This window comes from Hemitrygon akajei, chromosome 6, assembly GCF_048418815.1.
Source record: "Hemitrygon akajei chromosome 6, sHemAka1.3, whole genome shotgun sequence".
Lineage (NCBI taxonomy): Eukaryota > Metazoa > Chordata > Chondrichthyes > Myliobatiformes > Dasyatidae > Hemitrygon > Hemitrygon akajei.
The window spans coordinates 152,320,056-152,330,877 of record NC_133129.1 but is presented as its reverse complement, the minus strand read 5'-3'; the positions used below and the strand labels follow the sequence as shown (position 1 = coordinate 152,330,877).

The 10,822-nt window shown below is 38.9% G+C and overlaps 1 protein-coding gene across 1 annotated transcript in view; it reads left to right on the top strand.

The window, feature by feature from the left end:
- The window catches only part of LOC140729619 (uncharacterized), a 207,573-nt gene extending 196,967 nt beyond the window's left edge, over window positions 1–10,606 (top strand). Inside the window, exon 15 of the transcript XR_012099371.1 lies at window positions 9,387–10,606. The gene's annotated coding sequence lies outside the window, so the exon portion shown is untranslated. The remainder of the gene's footprint in view (window positions 1–9,386) is intronic.
- Window positions 10,607–10,822: the final 216 nt, after the last annotated feature.

The window sequence follows — 10,822 nt, the reverse complement described above, 5'->3', positions numbered from 1 at the left end:
ACTTTTTGTTACAACTTCATTAACACAATTTTGGTGACCAGCCAATGCTAACTGTTCATCTTCTGGCATCATTAGCAGGCCCTGTTTCTTGTGGGGCTAAATTCATTAGAGACCAATTTATGTTGATTTTAAAAGAGCCTACAAATACTACAGAAGTCCTTTATTGATGCAATAGCCTTTGGAATCTACTAGAAGCAAAGAGTGAAGACACCCAGATTTTCCTAACCAGAAATGAAGGCTTTGCTAAACTTAAGAAATTGAGGGTTTGGAAGTCTGCCTGGCTAACTAACATTGATCATCATATGGCGCACAATGATTGATTTAGAGAAGTAAGCAGCAGCTGAATCAAAAACATCACATTTCGAGGACGTGGATACTATGCAGGAAATATTTCATGGACTTCACATCCATGGTCAGGCTCAAGAAATACATCTTCAGATCTCATCTCACATTTGCTCACCAGCCTCATATTTTGCTCACTTCATTGCATCCCTTTTATTCAAATACCTGAAATCACTGTAAATTGGATTCTTTGCTCCCATCCTCCAATATTTATATGCCATTCCAAACCATTTATCTAACCTCCAAAGCACTACCTTGCATCTTAGACAAACTTCCATCTATTCAAACATGACAAGTTCATTACTCAAATACGTTCTCACTGACATACTTCAATTTTTGTTTAGCAGAAGTTGCTCCCTCTAGACTCTCCATTGCATCCAGGACAAAGCAGCTCCTGTGATTGTCATTCCATCTATTACCCTAAACATTCTTTCTCTGTGATATCAATTTACACTAGCTCAGCATATGCAAAAGTTGCTTCCAGACTACTAAGTTGCCTAAATTACTCCAGCAAGAAGAATGGAAACGTAAATTAAAGCTTGCGTTACACAATAAAATAAAGTCACACAACATCTTGAATTGTAAATATATCTCAGCTCCTTTTATTATTGGGTCTAAATCCTGGAGCTCCCTATACATAACTCCAACAGTGCACTCCTTTAAAAGAATTCTTGCCATAATTGGAACAACCGCAACAGAATCTATGACCAACAACAATGAAAAGATCATTGAAGATAGTAGTGTGTTCACAGTTAACTCTTCTGACAGACTACTTCATCCCACTGGGTTTTTTTTATAAATAGCTCCCTGACATCGATACCAAGAACATCCACATGGCTGGATGATGGCAGCTCAGAAACAAGAAAATACTGATCAAGCCTCCTGCATAAGTTGATCTGAATATTACAGGCACCAGATAAGATATTGACACAGTGTCATGTAAAGGTTTCTTGCAGGAGTGTTGTACAAATGGAGGCGCCAACAGTCAGGCAGAAGAGTTAAGGTGTCTTTTCTTGGAAGATAAGGTTTCACACAAGCTTCACTACAGAGGGCTTTGCCAAGGACTGTCTTAATGCAATCAACAGAAAGGGATAATAGTTATGCACAATAAAATGTTTCTTCAGAATTCTCAATCTGAACTACTTCTCTTTCCTTGTACATCTTCTAATCTTTTTTTTGCAAACTGCTATCATGATAACAACCATTTTGTGTTTTTTTCCTGTTCATTAAACTTGCTAACAAATAAAATGTTGTTTATGCAAACCAGCTTCTACCTTGGAGGTTAAACATTGATTCTCTTGCACTTACTCATAACTCCTGGATAATGATTACACCACCAAACAACAGACATCATTCCCCATGTTGTCACTAAACAAATCTCCTCTGAAGGTTTTTGTGGACAGTAACTTCATGATCTCCCAACTACAAATACATCTTTGCCCTGATAAACTTATCACTTAGCCTTTTTGCCCCTCAATATTTATAATTATCTCTTATTAATAAAATGCCTTTCAATTTTCATCCAGAAGTGATCTAACATTTTTCCTGATCCTAAGCATTTTCAAATTTTCAAACTGTTCCAAAAATGCATTCCCCATAAATCTGCTGGTGAGTTTTAGTCTCAGTTTACAACCACGATTTTCCATCTGATTGAACATTGAACAATAATTTTGACTCCATTCAATTCCTCCGAATAAAAGGAGTGATTATGGGAATGTTTGTCAATTGTTGCTGTACATCTTTTCACACAATGTTTAGTATAGCCTTTGTTTCCACCAGCAGTTGAAAATTCAGTGGCAAAGTCCAGTCATCTCCACATTGACAAATCACAAGGTTATTATTACCTTTTTTGAGGTAAATCCATATGAGACTTGAACATGCCTTGGCATATCTTGTGTATCTCAAGAAAATAACCAAGAGGAGGGAGTCAGTATAGTGAACAGTCAGAACTGAGGTGCCCTGCCATTTGTTAGCCACCTGTTATTGTTTATATGTCTAGTTTATGCAATTTAATTCTCATATCATGATAATGGTCCTTGCTTTGTGAACCAATAAAATTTCTTTGTTCTACAACCATGTTGATAAAGTGGAGTCTTTGACAACGACTGAAATCTCACACACTATTATCGTTGTCAATCTGTAAACATTATAGTTTGTATTATTCTGACTGCCACTGTTTGGATCAGAAACCTACATAACAGTTCTGCAACCAGATTCATCCCCAAACAGTGGTCACCTTAAATCTCAGAATCTAGTGTGGATCCATGACGGAATAATTCTGATGTTCTTTCATTCTTTTTGCATCTGAACACTTGTGCCACTTTCAAAGAAGATAGAAATAGAATGTTAAGCTTAGAACAGTATGGCACAGTGCAGGCCCTGTGGCCCAAGATGTTGTGCTAACCTTTTCAGCTATAAGTTCAACCTAACTATTCCGTGCCACAGAGCTCTCCATTTTTCTTCTAACTACCTTACTTTCCCTGCAGTGGCTTGACAGTAGTTCAAAGTAAATTTATTATCAAAATACATACATGTCACCACGTACGACCCTGAGATTTATTTTCTTGTGGGCTGCTCAGTAAATCCAAGAAACATAATAGAATCAATGAAAGACCACACCCAACCATGTGAAAAAGACAACAAACTCTGCAAATACAGAAGAAAAAGGAATATTAATAAATAAATAAGCAATAAATATCGAGAACATGAGATGAAGAGTCCTTGAAAGCAAGTTCATAAGTTGTGGAAACAATTCCGTGATGGGGCAAGTGAAGTTGAGTAAAGTCATCTCCATTGGTTCAAGAACCTGATGGTTGAGGGGTTATAACTGTTCCTGAACCTGATGATGAGAGCCTGATGCTCCTGTACTTTCTTCCTGATGGCAGCAGTGAGAAGAGAGCATTGCCACAGTGGTGGGTTTCCTTCAAAGTTCGAAGTAAATTGTATTATCAAAGTACATATACGTCACCACATACAACCCTGAGATTCATCTTCCTGCAGGCATTCTCAGCAAATCTATAAAATAGTAACTATAACAGAATTAATGAAAGATCAAGTAGAGTGCAGAAGACAACAAACTGTGCAAATACAATACAAATAAATAGCAATAAATAATGAAAATATGAAATAACAAGACAGAGTCCTTAAAGTGAAATCATTGGTTGTGGAAACATCTCAGTGGACAGGCTAGTGAGGGTCGTTATCCCCTTTTGTTCAAGAGCCTGATGATTGAGGGTGGTAACTGTTCTAGAACCTGGTGGTGTGAGCCCTAAGGCTTTTGTGCCTTCTACCTGATGGCAGCAGCAAGAAAAGGGTATTGCCTAGGTGGTTGATTTCTGATGATGAATGCTGTTTTCCTATGACAGAGTTTCATGTAGATGTGTTTAATGGTTGGGAGGATTTTACCTGTGATGTACTGAGCCAAATCCACTACCTTTTTTAAGATTTTCTTTTCAAAGGTGTTGGTGTTTCCAAACCAGGCAGTGATGCAGCCAATTGATGCACTCGCCACTACACATCTTTTTAATTTGTCAAAGTTTTTGATGTCATGCCAAATCTCCAAAGACTCCTAAGGAAGTATGGCACTGCTGCACTTCCTTCGCAATTGTATTCATGTGCTGGGTCCCGGACAGATAATCTGAAATAGTAACACCCAGTAATTTAAAAGTTGCTAACCCTCTCCATCTTTGATCCTCCAATGAGGACTGGCTCATGGGCCTCTGGTTTCTTTCTCTGAAGTCTACAGTTAATTCCTTGGTCTTGCTGACATTGACTGAGAGGTTGTTGTTATGACACCACTCAGCCAAATTTTTATGGTCCCTGCTGTATGCTCCGTGACAATAGTCACTACTTTCCTGAGAGAGTACTCCATATAGATGTGCTCAGTTGTTGGAAGGCTTTACCAGTGATGGACTGGGCAGTATCCACCACTTTTTGTAAGATTTTCCATTCAAAAGCATTGATGTTTCCACACCAAGCTGTAATGCAACCAGTCAATATACTCTATAGAAGCTTGTCAAAATTGTAGATGCCATGCCAAATTTTAACAAACCTCTAAGGAAGTAGAGGTGCTGTTATGCTTTCTTCATAATTGCACATACGTGCTGGACCCAGAACAGATTCAATGAAATGAAAACACTGAGGAACTTAAAGTTGCTGACCTTCTCCACCTCTGATCCCCCAAAGAGGACTGGCTCATGAACCTCCAGTTTCCTCCTCCTGAAATCAATAATCAGCTCCTTGGTCTTGCTGACATTGAAAGAGAGGTTGTTGTTGTGACACCACTCAGCCAGTTGTACATTTCTGGAAGCTAACAGCTTTTAAAATTATGATTGATTTTGAAAACAATTTGAAATGCTGTTGTGGAGATTTCCTGTCACACTTTTCTGTAACCAAAGCCAGTCAAAGCCCACATGTTGAAATATTGATTTCCCTTCAAGGCTGTGACCTTTGGAGCCATTGCTGATAATGATTTTGGAATTTTGTTGATGTGGAGGTGATCTGGACTTTGCCACTGAGTCTTGAACTGTTGTATATTTTGGGTAGATTTTGCTGTGTTTACCTATGAGTAGGATACCTAGCATTCAAACAATTTTTCACAAAATAATTCTTCGATCATTGAACAAAAGATGTTTTACATTAGCCATTGAATGTCATACTGTATCTACCATCACTCAGTTGTCTGTGCCATTTCCTTCACATACAACAAAAACAGAAAACAGCAGAAATTCTCCATAGATCAGGCAGCATCTGTGGAGGGAAACAGATAAACATTTAAAAATTTCATTTTCTTACATCTCCAATTTTGAGGAAGGATAATTGACCAAAAGCTTTCTCTTCTCCACAGATGCTGCTGGATCTGCTGAATGCTTCTGCCATTTTCTGTTCTTATTTCAGATTACCAGATTTGGCTTTTTTTGTGTGATTCCTTCATGGGGATCTGGACTTTTGTGTTTGGCACGTCTCTTGCCACCCAGTTCCAAAATTCCAACTCTTAGGTATCTTTTCTTATTGTTGTTCATTTATTTCCTGTAGGGAAATGAAGTGGATGCTTGACCCAAAGCAGAACAGCAGAGACAATGTAGCAGTGAACAATAACTTTAATAATAGACCACAAAATAACAAGACAGGAGAGAACAGAAACTAAACAAAACAGGCAACAAGCTAAACCTTAGGCAGGGAGAGTGAAGGTGATGAGCAACTGGTTGAGGCCAACTGATTCGATGAGTGACCCAGGAAGAGTGGATAAGGACTGGAGTTAAATAGACTACAGGTGATGGGTCTGGAAACAGGCAATAAGTGAATCCTGTTAGCTGGGTAAATACTGGGAAGTGTCAGCAAGGGAAGGCCTGACACTTCCTGCCTCCTTTCTCAACAATAAGCATATTATAAAGTATTTTCAACAACATGAATTGTTAATTTCCACATACTTTATGTAGCATAGTTGGAATGAGAAGAGGGCAAAAAACTACCAAGAATGCAATCCATTCAAGTACTGGAAAACTGCTGTAAACTGGTGAATGTGAGTGAATATCAATCGCATCAAGTCAAAACCAATGCATAGCTATAAGGCAATACCATTTTAATTGCATTATAGAGAAATCTGCAAGTTAAGTTGGTATTCCTGGAAATATCCAAGGGCATCTTTATCATCTGCATCAGCCTCTACTAGAAGGCCTCCAAAAAGTCAAAGATTCATACAGTAGCCACTTTAACAGGTACACCTGTACACCTGCTCTTTAGTGCAAATATCTAATCCAACATTAATATGGCAGCAAGCCAATACATGCCTTTGTGTGGGAAGACCACTGATACTGGCTGTATTAAAGGTGGTGATGAAGCATATAGGAAGGAGATTGAAATTTTGGCTGAATGGTGCCACTCAATATCAAAAAAAAACAAAAGAACTGAATATTAACTATAGGAGGAGGTAACCAGAGGTCCATGAGCCAGTCTTCATTATCATTAAAGGATCAGAGCATCAGCAACCTTAAATTCCTTGGCATTTTCATTTCAGAGGAACTGTCCCTTATCCAACGTATAGGTGCTATTACAGAGAAGACACAACAGCGCCTCTACTGCCTTAGAAGTTTGCGTAGATTTGACATGTCATCTAAAACTTTGACAAACCTCTATAGATCTACTGTGGAGAGTATACTGACTGGTTGCTTCATGACCTGGTATGGAAACTCCAATGCCCTTGAATGAAAAAACCTACAAAAAGTAGTGGATACAGCCCAGTCCATTAAAGGTAAAGCCCTCCCTACCATTGAACACATCTACAAGGAGCACTGCAGCATCCATCATCAAAAACCCCTACAATCCAGGCCATGCTCTCTTCTCACTGCTTCTCAGGAAGGAGGTACCAAATCTTCAGGTCCCACAACCCCAGGTTCAGGAGCAGTTTTTACCCTTCAACCATCAGGCTCTGGATTAGACTGGATAACTTCACTTACCCCAACACTGAACTGATTCCACATCCTATGGACTCACTTTCTAAGACTCTACAACTCCTGTTCTCAATATTTATTACTTATTTACTTATTATGATTATTAGCTTTATTTTTGCATTTGCACAATTTGTTGTCTTTTGCACATCAGTTGTCTGTCCTTGTTGGGCGCAGATTTTTATTCATTCTATTGTGTTTACTGTGAATGCCCACAAGAAAATGAATCTCAGGGTAGTATATAGTGATTGCACTTTGATAATAAATTTAATTTGAACTTTAAACTGACACAGTCAAGAAGTTTGGTTGTTGTTCAGACCAATTGTCAGAATGAGGAAGAAACGTGATCTAAGTGACTTTGATCGTGGAATGATTGTGTATGCCTGCTGGGGTGGTTTAAGTATCTCAGAAACTGCTGATTTCCTGGAGGTTTCACACACAACAGTCAGTAGAGTTTGCAGAGAATGGTGCAATAAACGAGTGAGTGGCAATTCTGTTGGTGAAGGTACCTTGTTAATGAGAGAGGTCAAAGGAGAATCGCCAGACTAGGTCAATCTGGCAGGAAGGTGATAGTAACTCAAGTAACCAAGCATTGCAACAGTAGTGTGCAGAAGGGCAACTCTGAATGCAGAACACGTTGAAACTTGAAGAAGATGGGCACAAGCATACATTCAGTGGCTGCTTTATTAGGTACAGGAGGGATCTAATAACTTGTCAATGAGTGTACGTGGATTATGTAAATACTTTTAGGTATAAAATACAGTACTTTTACACTTGTTGATTCTTCATTGCTTATGATTGGAAGCTTGTTAGGACATCATTCAGCAACAGGTGTCAGCAGCATTCTGTACCATCTGGGCTATTGTCTTCACAAGCTTATCTTTTGAGTTATTATCCAAAAAAATATATAATGTCATATAAGAGGTTAACACATGAGGAGCATTTAGCAGAACTAGAGGGCACAACCTCAAAACTGAGGGGCAACAATTTAGAACAGAGGTAAGGAGGAATTTTTTTTAGCCAGAGAATAGTAAATCTGTGGAATGCTCTGCCACAGACTGTGATGGAGGTCATGTCCATGCATATATTTAAGGCAGAAATTGATCGTTTCCTGATTGGTCAGGGCATTAAAGAATATGGTGAGAAGGCCAGGTGTATGGGGTTGAGTGGGATCTGGGATCAGCAATGATGGAATGTCAGAGCAGACTCAATGGGCTGAATGGCCTAATTCTGCTCCTATGTCTTGTGGTCTTATTACGTTAGACTTTGGTAGAATGGAACTTCTCAATGAATGTCTTTTCTTTTCATTTAGTCATATCTCATTGTTTCTTTCCCTTCAGTTCTCATTCTGTCTGAGTTATACAGATTGAGATAAACTTAATGAAACCTTTATTGTAGAACAGGGAAATGGGAGGCAAACAATTTATATACCTGAAACTATTGAAACATTATTGGAGATAGTTATTACAGATACATGCAAAGAGGCTATGAGCTTACATTAATTATCTTGTTAATGAATCTTAAAATTGTGCAAAGTCTAATTTTGTTAAAAATGTAAAATTATTTATTCCCACTGGAGAGAAGGAGCTAAGAACTAACATTTATGTAATGCAACCTCAATCTATCATTTTGTGTGCCTTCCATAATTTTCAGAGCAGAATGTCCATGTTCTTCTCATGAGAGGTAAACATTTCCACTGTAATAACTAAAACAGAACCACACACCCCCCACCAAGTCAATAGCCTATCTTCAACTTCACTTTCATCTCCAAAGTCTTGTTAACCAGGACTCAGGAAGCCTGGCCTCAGTGTGAAGACAGACTGAGACTTACAGTGCCACTCTGTGCTTCCCTACCATTTGTGTGACCAGAGTGGAAAACGAATGCTCTATGTGGCCACCATCAAGCCTTTTCCACTGTGATCACCTGACCATACATTTTTTTCTGTAACTTCTCTCCATGCTGATTCTATCCCACCATCTTTTCCTTCCTGGCTGTTGCCCCAACTACAACTTACATCTCACAGTCTGTCCTTCCTTCCCAATTGTCTGCTCTTCACACTTACTTTCATCTTCAGGCAAGAAATAAAATTTTAAAAAGTTATGAAAATCCTGCTGTTCAATTCTCCATTTCAAAATTTATCACCCACTTGGGCCTCCTCCCTATACCCCTATAATTACTTGAACAAGAAAGTTTTCCATCCACATATAAAACAGAAATCTCTGGAGGAACTCAGTAAGTCAGGCAGCATCCATGGAAGGAAATGGACAGTTCACATTTCTAGTCAACTGTCCATTCCCCTCCATAAATGCTGCCTAACACACTAAGTTCCTTCAACTGTTGCTTTCTGCTCCAGATTCCATTTACATGATTCACATTGTCACATCAGATCTGTGTGATTATAGTTTCTTATAGTGGAAAAAATACTTGAAATTTTAATCTAATCATAATGCTGGTCACACATTAGAAAGGATGTGCCTAAGGTTCATTAACAAGTCAACAATTAGAAGATACAGTGCAGCAGCCTGTTGTTCTCAGATTTTTACTTTCCCTTTGCAAAGCATATATTTTCACCCGTTACTGTTGTTATGTACCCCCAGGGTTCATTTTATCTGCGGACTGTCACTTTAAGAAGCTGAGAGATTGAGACTGACTTTTAGACACTGTTGGATCTCTGCTGACTGCAGAGTTGCTTGGTTTCTATGGTGGAGAGAGGTGGAGTTATTTGATGGACAGTCGAATGTTATGGTTTCTCTGCAGCTTGTTTACTTTTTACAAGGACACACAGATACACACAGCTCAGAGTCAAGATGGATTCAGTCAATGGAAGACATCAGTGAGTTGTTTACTGGTTTAAACTTTCAGTAGCCCAAAAGGGGTGAGTTGAGATCGATCCAGAGTATTGATAAATGACTCTCACAAGTTTCTGCAACTAGAAGAAGTTTGCAGAGAAGAGAAAAGAGAGGAGAGGAATGTTTGAAACAGAAGAAACCTAGTGACAAAGAGATCACTATTTGGACTCTCTCTCCAAGTAGCCCGTGACAGTGAGTTTGTTTCCATTTGGCTACGAAAGTGTGATTGTCACTTAGTTCATCCACAGGAGTGGGTCCTCTGGTGAGGAGAAACCTTTATGAATACCACATGTCTGTTTACCCTTTGTCTGGATGTGGTAGTTCACTGAATAAAGGCACCCCTGTGGCAAATCACTGTTGGAGTTATTTCGTGTGTCATGGAAATGGATAAGTGGCTATCATGCTATGTGGATTGGGGTAACCTTGTGGAATCTACCAGTGTGTCAACCCTTGCCTGGGTGGTGGTTCCCTTGAAGATGGTCCCCTTTGTGATAAGCTACTGTTGGTGATAATCCATATGTGGATTCTGTTTGAGTATCCTGTGGCCACCACTTTGAGATGTCCCGTGGCTGAATTTGGGTGTGGTACCACTTGTGTTGAAAGGATATTCATTGAAGATCACTGTTGGTGATATTTCATGTGTGGAGTGGAACAACTTTGAAGATAAAACCTTCTGCTATTATTATTTTGTATTCCTGTCATGGAATCTGTGGAATATCGTTGTAATTGCCTTCTCACAACATTCACCTGTGGATTACAAACATCTCACATTAATTAACCTGCGCATTTGAACTGAACTTTCTTACATACCTTCGTAAGACTGCATCACTTACCACCTAAGCTTCAAGAAGTTTGGGAACTATGTATTTACACCTATAAATGCATAACACCATTAACTCTTGATTTACCTGGTTTAAGTTACTATGTGACGTAGTTACTAATAAAATAGTGTTTTGTTAACAACAAAACCAGACTCCAGGTGTGTTCTATTGCTGCTGAAACTTTTTAGTGTTGCGTGCACTTAAGAGGTCCTGTACTTTTCCCCAGGGTTGCATGTACGTAACACTGTGGGCAGAATCACAGACGTTTTGTACCAGTGATCAAATGCATAGAACTTTACCATTGACTAACTATTTTTCATTTTGCATCTGCTCAGAACTGCACTTTGGCAAATTATATGCAAT